The following is an 11,728-nucleotide window of genomic DNA, read 5'->3' as shown; positions in this document are numbered from 1 at the left end:
ATAATACATTAGGAGAAATTTAAAATTTAGGTCAATCTCACTCATAAATGTGGATGTGAAAACCTTAAAATATTAGCAAGCTAAACATATTGATGTAAGAAAGACAAAACATTATGACAACATGATTTTATCCCAAAAATGTAAGGTTCATATCATACTGGGAATACTTTTGGGTGCTTTACCACAGTAAACAATTGATGGGGAAACTCATGTAACCTGCTAAATACACATATTGAAGAATTACTAGATAAAAACTAGAAATCTATTCATTCTTAAACAAAAAATTTCTTTATATATCTTTAAATCAATATACATAGCGGTAAAATATAATAAAGCATTCTCTATTATTGTAAGACAAGGATATCCAGTATTACATCTTCTATTAATAGGTACTCTTGTAATAAAGATATTAGCCAGTGCAATTAGAAAAAATAGAGAAATACAAGATACAAAGATCAGAAAGAAATAAATCTACATTATCTTCAGATGAAATGTGTACATAAACACATAAATATAGAACCTCCCTTCATCAGGAAACACCAAAAGGAGAGTGAAAAGACAAATCACATTCTAAAATATTTGCCACATATATAAAAATTGCCATGTATATTTTACAGATTAGTATCATGAATATTTAAAAGACTCCATGAAGTCAAGAAAAAAATTTTAATGAGAAAACAGGCAAAAGATATAAACAATTATTTTCTAGATGAGAAAATAAGCACGGCCAATAAATAGGATGAAACATGTAAGTTCATTAGCAACTGGGAAAATATAAATTAAAACCACAATAAAATGCAATTTTATACACTCTAGATGGGCAGAAATTAAGCAGTCTAACAATATCAATGCTGTGAAAAATGTGGGGCCAGTTGGGGTGTTCTCACATACCTGGTGGGACTACAAATTGATACAACCACCATGAAAATCATTTGTCAATATCTAATATACTTAAATATGCTAATTTTTTACTACATGCTTATTTTTTCTAATCTGCAAAATGGGTTTAACAACATCTACCTTATAAGATGATTTTAAAAATTTAAATGAGATAATGTAAACTGCAACAACTCTAACACATACAAGTGCTCAACAAGTGTTAACTGAAGGTGCTGTTGTTAACATGACTGAATTGACATTGATCTGTTTAGTTGGTGTAGTATAATCCAGATATCATGAGTGCTAGAGTAAAATACACACCTTTTTGAAACATACAATTATACCTGGAAAAAGGGAGAAAAATCACTGTATTGGAGTGTAGATAAGTAGACACTACTCCAAAGCCTTTGTGCAGATCACAACAAATTGTGGAAAATTCTTAAAGAGATGGGAATACCAGACCACCTGACTGAGAAATCTGTATGCAGGTCAAGAAGCAACAGTTAGAACTGGACATGGAACAACAGACTGGTTCCAAACCGGGAAAGGAGTACATCAAGGCTGTATATTGTCACCTGCTTATTTAAATTATATGCAGAGTACATCATGAGAAATATTGGGCTGGAGGAAGCACAAGCTGGAATCAAGATTGCCAGGAGAAATATCAATAACCTCAGATATGCAGATGACATCACCCTTATGGCAGAAAGTGAAGAAGAACTAAAGAGCCTCTTGGTGAAAGTGAAAGAGGAAAGTGAAACAGTTGGCTTAAAACTCAACATCCAGAAAACTAAGATCATGGATTCTGGTCCCATCACTTCATGGGAAATAGATGGGAAACAATGGAAACAGTGACAGACTACTTTTGGGGGCTGCAAAATCACTGCTGATGGTGACTACAGTCATGAAATTAAAAGACGTTTGCTTCTTGGAAGAAAAGTTATGACCAACCTAGGCAGCATATTAAAAAGCAGAGACATTACTTTGCCAATGAAGGTTCATCTAGTCAAAGCTATGGTTTTTCCAGTGGTCATGTATGGATGTGAGAGTTGGACTATAAACAAAACTGAGCACCAAAGAATTGATGCTTCTGAACCGTGGTGTTAGAGAAGACTCTTGAGAGTCCCTTGGACTGCAAGGAGATGCAACCAGTCTGTCCTAAAGGAAATCAGTAATGAACATTCATTGGAAAGACTGATGCTGAAGCTGAAACTCCAATACTTTGGCCACCTGATTTGAAGAGCTAACTCATTTGAAAAGACCCTGATGCTGGGAAAGATTGAAGGCAGGAGGAGAAGGGAATGGCAGAGGATGAGATGGTTGGATGGCATCACCAAATCGATGAACATGAGTTTGAGTAAGCTCTTGGAGTTGGTGATGGACAGGGAAGCCTGGTGTGCTGTGGTCCATGGGGTCGCAAAGAGTCGGACAGGACTGGGCGACTGAACTGAACTGAAGTAGACCTTGCTCATGGGGAGATAGTGAATCAGGAAGACGAGATAAAAGTTTGTAGAATGAAAGAGAATCCAGTTAATGAAAAATGAGTATAGTCAGGGAAGAGATATGTGTAATCAGGTGGGAGGAGTTCAATTTTTGAAAACTTCCTCTGAAAGGATTATATAAAATACAAGTAGCAAAGTAAGGCAACTTAATGAATTTGGTCTCAGGCAAAGAGGAAAAGAAAATAAGCAATGGAGAAGAAGGAAGGGGCAAGGAAGAAGGGAAAGAGGGGAGGGAAAAACCAAGGAGGGGAAGGGAGGAAAGAAGGAAGCAAAACACATCAGAGACCAAACTCAGTGAAAGCTGTGGCAAATTCAGTTCAGTTCAGTTGCTCAATCATGTCCAGCTGTTTGTAACCTATAGCCCTCCAGGCTCCTCTGTCCATGGAGACTCTCCAGGCAAGAATACTGGAATAGGTTGTCATGCCCTTCTCCAGGGGATCTTCCTGACCCAGGGACTGAATCCGCAACTCTTAGGTCTCCTGCATTAGCAGGCAGCATCTTTACCATTAGCACTACCTGGGAAGCCCTGGGCTGCAGGACTATGCTTTGAAAGATCTGGCAGCCTCCCCCGTTTCCCTCTGAGGCACCATGAAGGAAATCCAGGCTAGTCTTCTGGAGACACAGGTGTTGTTGAGGGGCCCTGAGGAGCCTGAAATGTGAGTGAAGAAGCTATCTTGGCTGTCCAGCCCTATCAGTCTGCACTTGATTCTTGCCCTAGCTGTCCTCTGACCGTGATCGCATGAGAGGTGATGAGCAAGAACTGTCCAACTTAGTTGACTCAACCCACAGAACCATGAGAGATAACGTTACTGTCAAAACTACTAAATTTGTTTAAGGTAGTTTGGTACACATCAGTAGATAAACAGAACAAGGCAGTTTGTGGGGAGAAAAAGGACATGGTATCAAGAGAAAATAAAGACTGAAGATGCAGGCTAGCCTTGCCAAAATGCAGCCTCAGGGTCATCTGGAACTCTTAACTCTTGGATCTTCCTTCTATCCTTTGCAGGATTCTAGTCTGAGATGCTTTGCGTAGACCTTCTTTAATCGCGGAATGCAGAGAGAGGACCCAACCTCCAACCAACTGTCCATAAGAGACTGCAACTACCAGTAGTGAATCATGTTTCCCTGGTCTCATCTGGAGGTGTTTCCCCCCGCTCTTATATTTCCCTGGAAAAGTCTAGTGTGTTCCTGCAAATATACTCATTAAAGTCTCAGGATTCAATTTACATAATTGAGGCAGTCCAGCTAATTTTAGGAAAATTACAACTTTGCGAAAAATAACTGTTATACAGTAATTATGGCAAAGATGTTCAGCTTTGTGTCAGACACAATGAAAGTAGGTTTAAAACTTAAGAACAAGGGCCTGGCCTCAGCACGGCTGCCCCCAGGGCCGCGGGCCTGGCAGCCACCGTGCGTCCGCTTTCCTGACAGCTCGCGGCGTCTGTGGTCTCCCTCTCTTTCCCAGGCCCCTCCAGCGGACATGTTTGCCAAGGCCTTTCGGGTCAAGTCCAACACGGCCATCAAGGGGTCGGACAGGAGAAAGCTTGGGGCTGATGTGGCAGCTGTTTTCCCCACTCTTGGAACCGATCAGGTCTCTGAGTTAGCGCCTGGAAAGGAAGAGCTCAACATTGTAAAGCTGTATGCTCACAGAGGAGATGCGGTGACTGTGCACGTGAGTGGTGGTGACCCCATCCTGTTTGAACTGGAGAAAAGTCTGTATCCAACAGTGTATACCTTGTGGTCTTATCCCGGTCTTCTACCAACGTTTACAACATGGCGTCTGGTGCTTGAAAAACTGGTGGGGAGAGCAGATCTGACGCTGCCGGGACTGGTGGTGCCCCCTGCTGGCCTGCCTGGAGTACAGAAGGGCGACCTCTGCGCCGTAGCGTTGGTGGGGAACAGAGCCCCCGTTGCCGTCGGAGTCGCCGCGATGTCCACAGCTGAGATGCTGACCTCGGGTCTGAAGGGAAGGGGGCTTCTCTGTGCTCCACACCTACCAGGACCACTTGTGATTCCATTCTGGTTTAACACAGAAGCAGCTGTTCTGCAGTCTTGAGCAGTTCAGTTATTTGTACTTTGTTCTCTACCCTCAGCCTTGGGCGATCTGGAAACAAATCCAGTCCACCGTCCATTGCCCCGCTGGCCCTGGACGCCCCCGATCTCAGTGAAGGGAAGGGATGTGTCAAGGCCGACACCGCCCTGGAGGGCGACATGAGGCAGCTGACCCTGGAGGAGGAGGAGGAGGAGGAAGAGGAGGAGGTCCAGCGGAGGTGTGAGAAGTCCCCGTCAGAAGCCATGGAAGACCCCAGCCCTGGGGGCCTGCACGTGGACCCCACGGACAGCAAGACCCTTCACGAGCAAATGGACGAGCTGCTGCAGAGATGCTTCTTGCATGCTTTGAAGTGCTGTGTCAGAAAGGCTGACCTCCCGTTGCTCACCAGCACTCTCCTGGGTAGCCACATGTTCTCCTGCTGCCCCGAAGGACGGCAACTGGACATAAAGAAGTCAAGCTACAAAAAGCACAGCGTGAGTAACCTCCTGGTCGCTTCTCACCCAGGAAAGGGAGTGTCCTGGAGGGCAGTGAAGTCCGAACAGTCGCCATCAGCTACGCCAAGAAAAACGACCTGGTGGATGCAGACAACAAGAATCTCGGTGAACTTGGATCCCATCCTCTGTGACTGCATCTTAGAGAAGGATGAACAGCACACAGTCAGGAAGCCTCCGTGGGACAGTCTCCTGAGCAGCCAGAGGCGAACCACTGCCTGCAAGATCAGCTTCCATCCAGCCGCCTGCTGGGCGCGAGCTATGAGGAAATGGCTTCTGCTGGCCATATCAGCCTCCCACTCGTTAACTCCCATTTCAGATGTTTGGGAAGATTGTAGCCTGCCTATCAAGTAACCTTTCCGGGACAAGAGCCCACTGTGAAGAAAGGCAGGGTCTGCCCAATTGAGATCACCCTAGCACAGAGAGCTTCGAACAAAAAGGTGACCGTGGTCCGGAACTTGGAGGCCTATGGCCTGGACCCGTGCTCGGTGGCTGCCACCCTCCAGCAGCGCTGCCAGGCTAGCACCACCGTCACTGCTGCCCCGGGGCTCAAGGACAGCCTGCAGGTTCAGATCCAGGGCAACCAGATCCACCACCTTGGCTGGCTGTTGCTGGGTGAGCATCCCCCTGAAGAAGCAGAGACGTCAGTATCACTAGGCAGAGGTCTTCCTACCAAAGTCCCTCTAGTGAGTTTACCATAAACATGGCTTTTAGCAGCCAGTGAGAGGTGGAACTAATGTTTGCCCTTTATCTTTTAGCCCCCAAATTCAATGTTTTATCCACCATCCTAGTGGAGAAGTTTTCTTTCTGGTTTTCCTTCTTTATAAAACATTTGTTGAGCACCCAAGCTTTGCTAGGCACTTTGCTGGGCTTTTTGCAGGCTTGATGCTGAAGAACCGTTTCTGTTTTGCAGATGAGGAAACAGGTTCAGTACTTTGTACTGAGATAATTCAACTGTTTAGTGCTGTAGTTGGGCTCCGAACCTTGATTTGCAGAATAAACTCTTTAAGTTCACTAAACAAGACCCACCCAGTCCAGCCCCATCTTCCCTCCACCTTCTCTGGCAGGTCCCTAATCAGGCCAGGCCTCAGCCCTGCTGGTCTCCTGGCTGTTCCCTGCCTGCACCCCCACATTCACACCTGGCTGCTTCCCTCCGTGTAGTCCCCTAACCTCGAGTGGCCTCTCGCAGCCTTAGAGGCTCGTTGGCCCAGCTCAGGGGCCACAGGAAGCCTGTCTTAGAACATGTCCCATTTTTTAATTTTCTGTTTCCTTAAATTGACATTTAAAAAACTGCTAACATGGCACTTTCCAATTGTGTTTATATTCTGATTAGTGTCTATAACTGGGCTCATTTATTCTGTGTCTGAACTCCCTGTTAGAACGAGCATCTTGAATCACAGACCTTACCTTTTTCATGCCCAAGGTCTGGCGCATAGTAAATGCTCAATAAGCAAGCTTACTTTATGGTCTCAGGCTGTACCCAGCAGTTGACTTAGAACTGCACCCCTGTAAGTGAAGAGCTCCATGTGAAATACAGAGGGAAAAAGATAAACACGTAACTGCGCTCAGACACACGCATTCTCCCTTACGAGAAAATTACAAGTGCCTGAAGTACACTTAGAAAGTAGTTATCAGCAAGAAAGTTGCTGGGAGACTCAGCCTCAAGGTATGAGGATGTATGGTCCATCCTGCTGGGGCTGCGTGTGAGCTGGGTGTAGAAGAGCAGGTCACGTGATGGAAACGGTTTGAGCTGAGGCTCGAAGGCAGGAGTGAACAGAGTGGGGCGGGAGGGCCAGGAGGTGGCTGTGCAGCTGGGGACCTCGTGCATGCTGAGTTGCTTCCATCATATTCCACTCTGTGCGACCCATTGGATGGTAACCCACCAGGCTCCTCTGTCCACGGAATTCTCCAAGCAAGAATACTGGAGTGGGTTGCCACGTCCTTCCCCAGGGGATCTTTCAAACCCAGGGATCGAACCTGCATCTCTTACGTCTCCTGCACTGGCAGGCGGATTCCTTACCGCTTGTGCCACCCGGGGACCTTGGCAGTCGGGGCAGAGGAGGGTCATTGTAGACAGAGGGATGGGGTGGGCGGGGAGAGCATGCACAAACCTCACTGAGGAGTCTCTGCCTTTCAGATTGTAGAAGAGTATCGGCTGCCTCGAAAATACATCCAAGGCCTGGAGAAGGCCCCTAAGCCTGGCAAGAAGAAATGACAGACTCTTGTTTCATGTGGTTGATCCAGTGGAAATCCAGGCTCTGGGCTGGTAATTTATATGAGTATTTTCTGTTTTTGCAAACTAAAAAATATATATATATATAATTCTTTACCAAAATAAATTTTTATTCTAATCTGAAAAAAAAAAAAAAAAGAACAAGGGCCTCTAAGCTCTAAAAGTGAGAGAGAGCTGTTAAGAAACAGCCTTGCATGTTAATCACAGCGCTCAGGAACAGTCTGTGTTAAGATATATGATTTTTCAACCTTGTTAAAAGAAATATTGAAAGAGGGAAATTGATTATTTTTTTCCCACAAAATTTGCCTGCCACACTCCCAGATAAGTTACTGTTATATGTGTCCATTAAATAAGTTTATTATATGAAAAGTCACACTCTAGGAGAAAAAAGTTCAGTCAGCATTGACTTCAGCTAGGATTTATACAATCTCTTAATTCAAGGATTCAAGGTGAACAGAGTTGATTCTCATTAATGTGCAGTTGAACCAGTTATGGAATGGAGAGCATGAGGAATAGTAACAAGCTATAACTACATTTGGGGAATTGGGCTGGTTGCCTCAGAGAGGGATTCTTGGAAATACTATATTCACTGAGAGAGTAAATAAATGTACTGCTACTATATGTGCTGAATGGTGAATTAACACACAATGTTTGGCAGAAGAAATCAGGGAGACAACAATGTAATTTTTAAAAGCAAAAGAAAACATTTGTCCTAAAGGTTTTCAAACTTTTTCCAAGAAGCCAAGGGTTCTGCTAAGATATTCAGGACTAGAGGAAGAGGGAAAGGAAGTCTGAGTGGACGCAGCTAAGCAACTCCACATCTATCCATCTACGGAAACACAGCTCCTCCTTGATGTGTTTCCTGTACTGAGGTGATTATAAAATTGCATTTGAGAAACTAGATTGGAGCCTCAATAGGGTTCTAGATTACTTCCCTCAGAAGATGACCCATAAGTGATTCCTAAAAAGCACCAGTAAAGCAGTGGCAAAGTAGAAGGATGGAGGTGAAAACTGCTATCTCAGGAAGGTGCATTCGCAAGAATTCAGCCTGATCTGATAAGCTTCCAAATGTAATATCCTAAGTAAAGACGAAATCCCTGATTCAAGTTTTCTGACCATTTTCTCCTTGAATAGAACAAATATACTGATTTTGGGGGCAGGTAGGGTTGGCATTCCCATGAAGTTTCTGGGGTTTATTCAGGCATGCTAGACTCATACAGTATCTATTTGGTTAATTCACTCCAAGTTGAGTTTATTACTAGCTAAAACCAAACGTAATCTCAAATGACATATAATATCTTTTCACTTGACAACAACAAAATTTAGTTCAATGATGTGCTTCTTTAGAGCCATAATTAGTTACAGAAGCCAAACTGCAATAGAAACTCTTTGAAAAATAATCCACGTGTCCAAATTCTTTGAGTCTCTATTCTCATCTTAAAAGAGTGACAATAGCACTTACAGAATACTTGCAAAGATGAGATAAGGTATGCAAAATGCTTAACACAGTGCTTAAACATACATGTTCAGTGTGATAGCATTTATCATCATCATTAGTAATAATCACTATTATAACAACAGAACAGAGGAACTGGAGAAAATTGAGCACTAAATGATGGTATTATTTATCCATTTATAAGCATCTCTCTCTCGATGGTTAAAAATTAATACTATTCTTTATTAAAATTGTTTGTAAAATACTATCTTACAGAAATGTACACATTTTCAGTTCAGTTCAGTTCAGTTGCTCAGTCGTGTCCGACTCTGCAACCCCATGAATCGCAGCATGCCAGGCCTCCTTGTACATCACCAACTCCCGGAGTTTACTCAAACCCATGTCCATCAAGTCGATGATGCCATCCAGGCATCTCATCCTCTGTCATCCCCTTCTCCTGCCCCCAATCCCTCCCAGCATCAGGGTCTTTTTCAATGAGTCAACTCTTCGCATCAGGTGGCCCATGTATTGGAGTTTCAGCTTCAGCATCAGTCCTTCCAATGAACACCCAGGACTGATCTCCTTTAGGATGGACTGGTTGGATCTCCTTGCAGTCCAAGGGACTCTCAAGAGTCTTCTCCAACACCACAGTTCAAAAGCATCAATTCTTTGGCCCTCAGCTTTCTTCACAGTCCAACACTCACATCCATACCTGACCACTGGAAAAACCATAGCCTTGACTAGATGGACCTTTGTTGGCAAAGTAATGTCTCTGCTTTTTAATATGCTATTTAAGTTGGTCATAACTTTTCTTCCAATGAGCAAGCATCTTTTAATTTCATGGCTGCAATCACCATCTGCAGTGATTTTGGAGCCCAAAAATTAAAGTCTGACAGTTTCCACTGTTTCCCCATCTATTTCCCATGAAGTGATGGGACCAGACGCCATGATCCTAGTTTTCTGAATGTTAAGCTTTAAGCCAACTTTTTCACTCTCCATTTTAGTTTTTGTTTAATTATATTAGATTCATATTTTCCTTACTCTTTGACATTTTACTTAGCCCATGACTGCCACCACCTCTCATTCCTAAGAGGGATACCTAAGAAAATGAAAAATCTAAATCGGCAGTCTCATCAAAAAATAATAGAAAGACTATCTAGTCTAGAGATGCTTAGCCTGATCCAAATTTCAGAAAGTCCACAAGAATGTGAAATTATGGAAAACAGTTTGTGAGAAAGTTTATTTACCTGGGAAAAGTGCATCATTATTGGAGGAACTATGACTCAAAAATGTGGAGAATCATGGATCCCATCCCACTGTGACTGTGCAGTTGAAGAATCAGGACAAAACAAGTGGAGTCACTTCCTCAAGGACACACACGTGATCGAATTGTGAGTAAAACTAAAGATGTTATTCCTGGTCCTTGATGACCTGGACAGAGATGCCGATTTTTTTTTTTTTTTTTTTTTTTTTTACTTTTTGGCTATACCACATGGCTTGTGGGATCTTAGTTTCCCAACTGAGCCCTCAGTAGTGAGAGTGCAGAGTCCTAACCGCTGGACCACCAGGGGATTCCTGAGATTTTGATGTCACTATATGGAGGATGGTCAAGGAAAACATGGCAGATCCCATTAGAGATGGACCTTGTTGAAGTTGCAGGGCAACATACTGGCTCATTGCCCATGTACAGGAGTGGTCAATCCCAGACCAGATTTCAATCCCATCACTTTGTTGACTGAATTTGGGCATGTTATTTAATTTATATGAGCCTATATTTTCTCACGTATAATACAGCTATAAAAATCAGGGTTTGGTGAGGATTAAACAAAATAACCTGTAAAAAGCAACCAGAACAATGCTTGGGAAATAATAAATAAAAGTTATTATTATGGTTGTTTTACCTTGTCTTCCTTTTCTATATTTCCTTTGCCCCAGCCAACTCAGTTCCTCCACTCCAATTTTTTCTATTATTTTTTCCTGTGCCGTTCTGTGCTCTGCTTAGTCGTTCAGCTGTGTCCAACACTTTGCAGCTGTAGCCCGCCAGGCATCTTTGTCCATGGGGATTCTACAGGCAAGAATATTGGAGTGGGTTGCCATGCCCTCCTCCAGGGGATCTTCCCAACCCAGATATTGATCCCAAGTCTCCCGAATTACAGGCAGATTCTTTATTGTCTGAGACACCAGGGAAGCCCTTATTTCTTCCTACTAACATCTAATTTGGGGATATAATTCAATGAACACTGGCACAATGATGTTTAAAAGACCAATACCCTCTCTTGAATATTTCCTTTTAACTCATGATCAATGTCCCAAGCCAAGGCACAAAGTCAGAGATGAAACTGCAGTTTCCACAATCAGACAAATTTATTACTTTATTTTCCAATGGATGAGGGAAATTCCTCGGCTTCCCTCCCAGAAATCACACTTGTCAGTGGATACCTTCTCCCACTACTTGATATGACCAAGTGCCCAGTGACAAGTTAAAAAAAAAAGTATCCCTGGCCAAATGCCTTTTTCTGAAATACTCTCAAAAAGCAGGAAACCTCTGAGCCAGACTGAGGAAGTTCATGCCACAGCAGATGGGACTCACAAACCTGAACCCTCTCCGCCTCAATAATTCATTACCGCCCTAAAACAGCGATTCCTCAGTCAGTGCTGGACACCATAGCTATCTGCTCATTGCAAAACATCACCACTTCAAAGAAACAGCAGGCAATTTGCTTGGTGGCTCCATATGCTGGGTGGCTTTGCCTGTAAAGAATCTGCATGCAATGCAGGACACCCAGCTTTGATCCCTGGGTTGGGAAGATCCCCTGGAGAAGGGCATAGCTACCCACTCCAGTATTCTTTCCTGGACAAAAGGGCTTCCCCTGGTGACTCAGCAGTAAAGAATGCACCTGCCAATGCAAGAGACATGGGCTCAATTCCTGGGTCGGGAAAGTCTCCTGGAGAAGGAAATGGCAACCCAATCCAGTATTCCTGCCTGAGAAATCCCATGGACAGAGGAGCCTGGCGGGCTACAGTCCATGGGGTCACAGAGAGTCAGACACAACTTAGTGACTAAATAACAAATAGGGACAAAAACTGAAAGATTCCTTTTGTTCCCTCTCCTTGGTTTCAGTATGTAGCTGATGT

The 11,728-nt window shown here is 43.6% G+C and overlaps 1 pseudogene; it reads left to right on the top strand.

Moving 5' to 3' along the window:
* The first annotated feature begins 3,780 nt into the window (after positions 1–3,780).
* LOC133061663 (eukaryotic translation initiation factor 2D-like) lies at positions 3,781–7,225 on the top strand (annotated as a pseudogene).
* The last annotated feature ends 4,503 nt before the right edge of the window (positions 7,226–11,728 follow it).

Source organism: Dama dama, chromosome 1, assembly GCF_033118175.1.
Source record: "Dama dama isolate Ldn47 chromosome 1, ASM3311817v1, whole genome shotgun sequence".
NCBI lineage: Eukaryota > Metazoa > Chordata > Mammalia > Artiodactyla > Cervidae > Dama > Dama dama.
The sequence above is the reverse complement of the archived record's forward strand: the minus strand, read 5'-3'. Positions and strand labels throughout refer to the sequence as shown.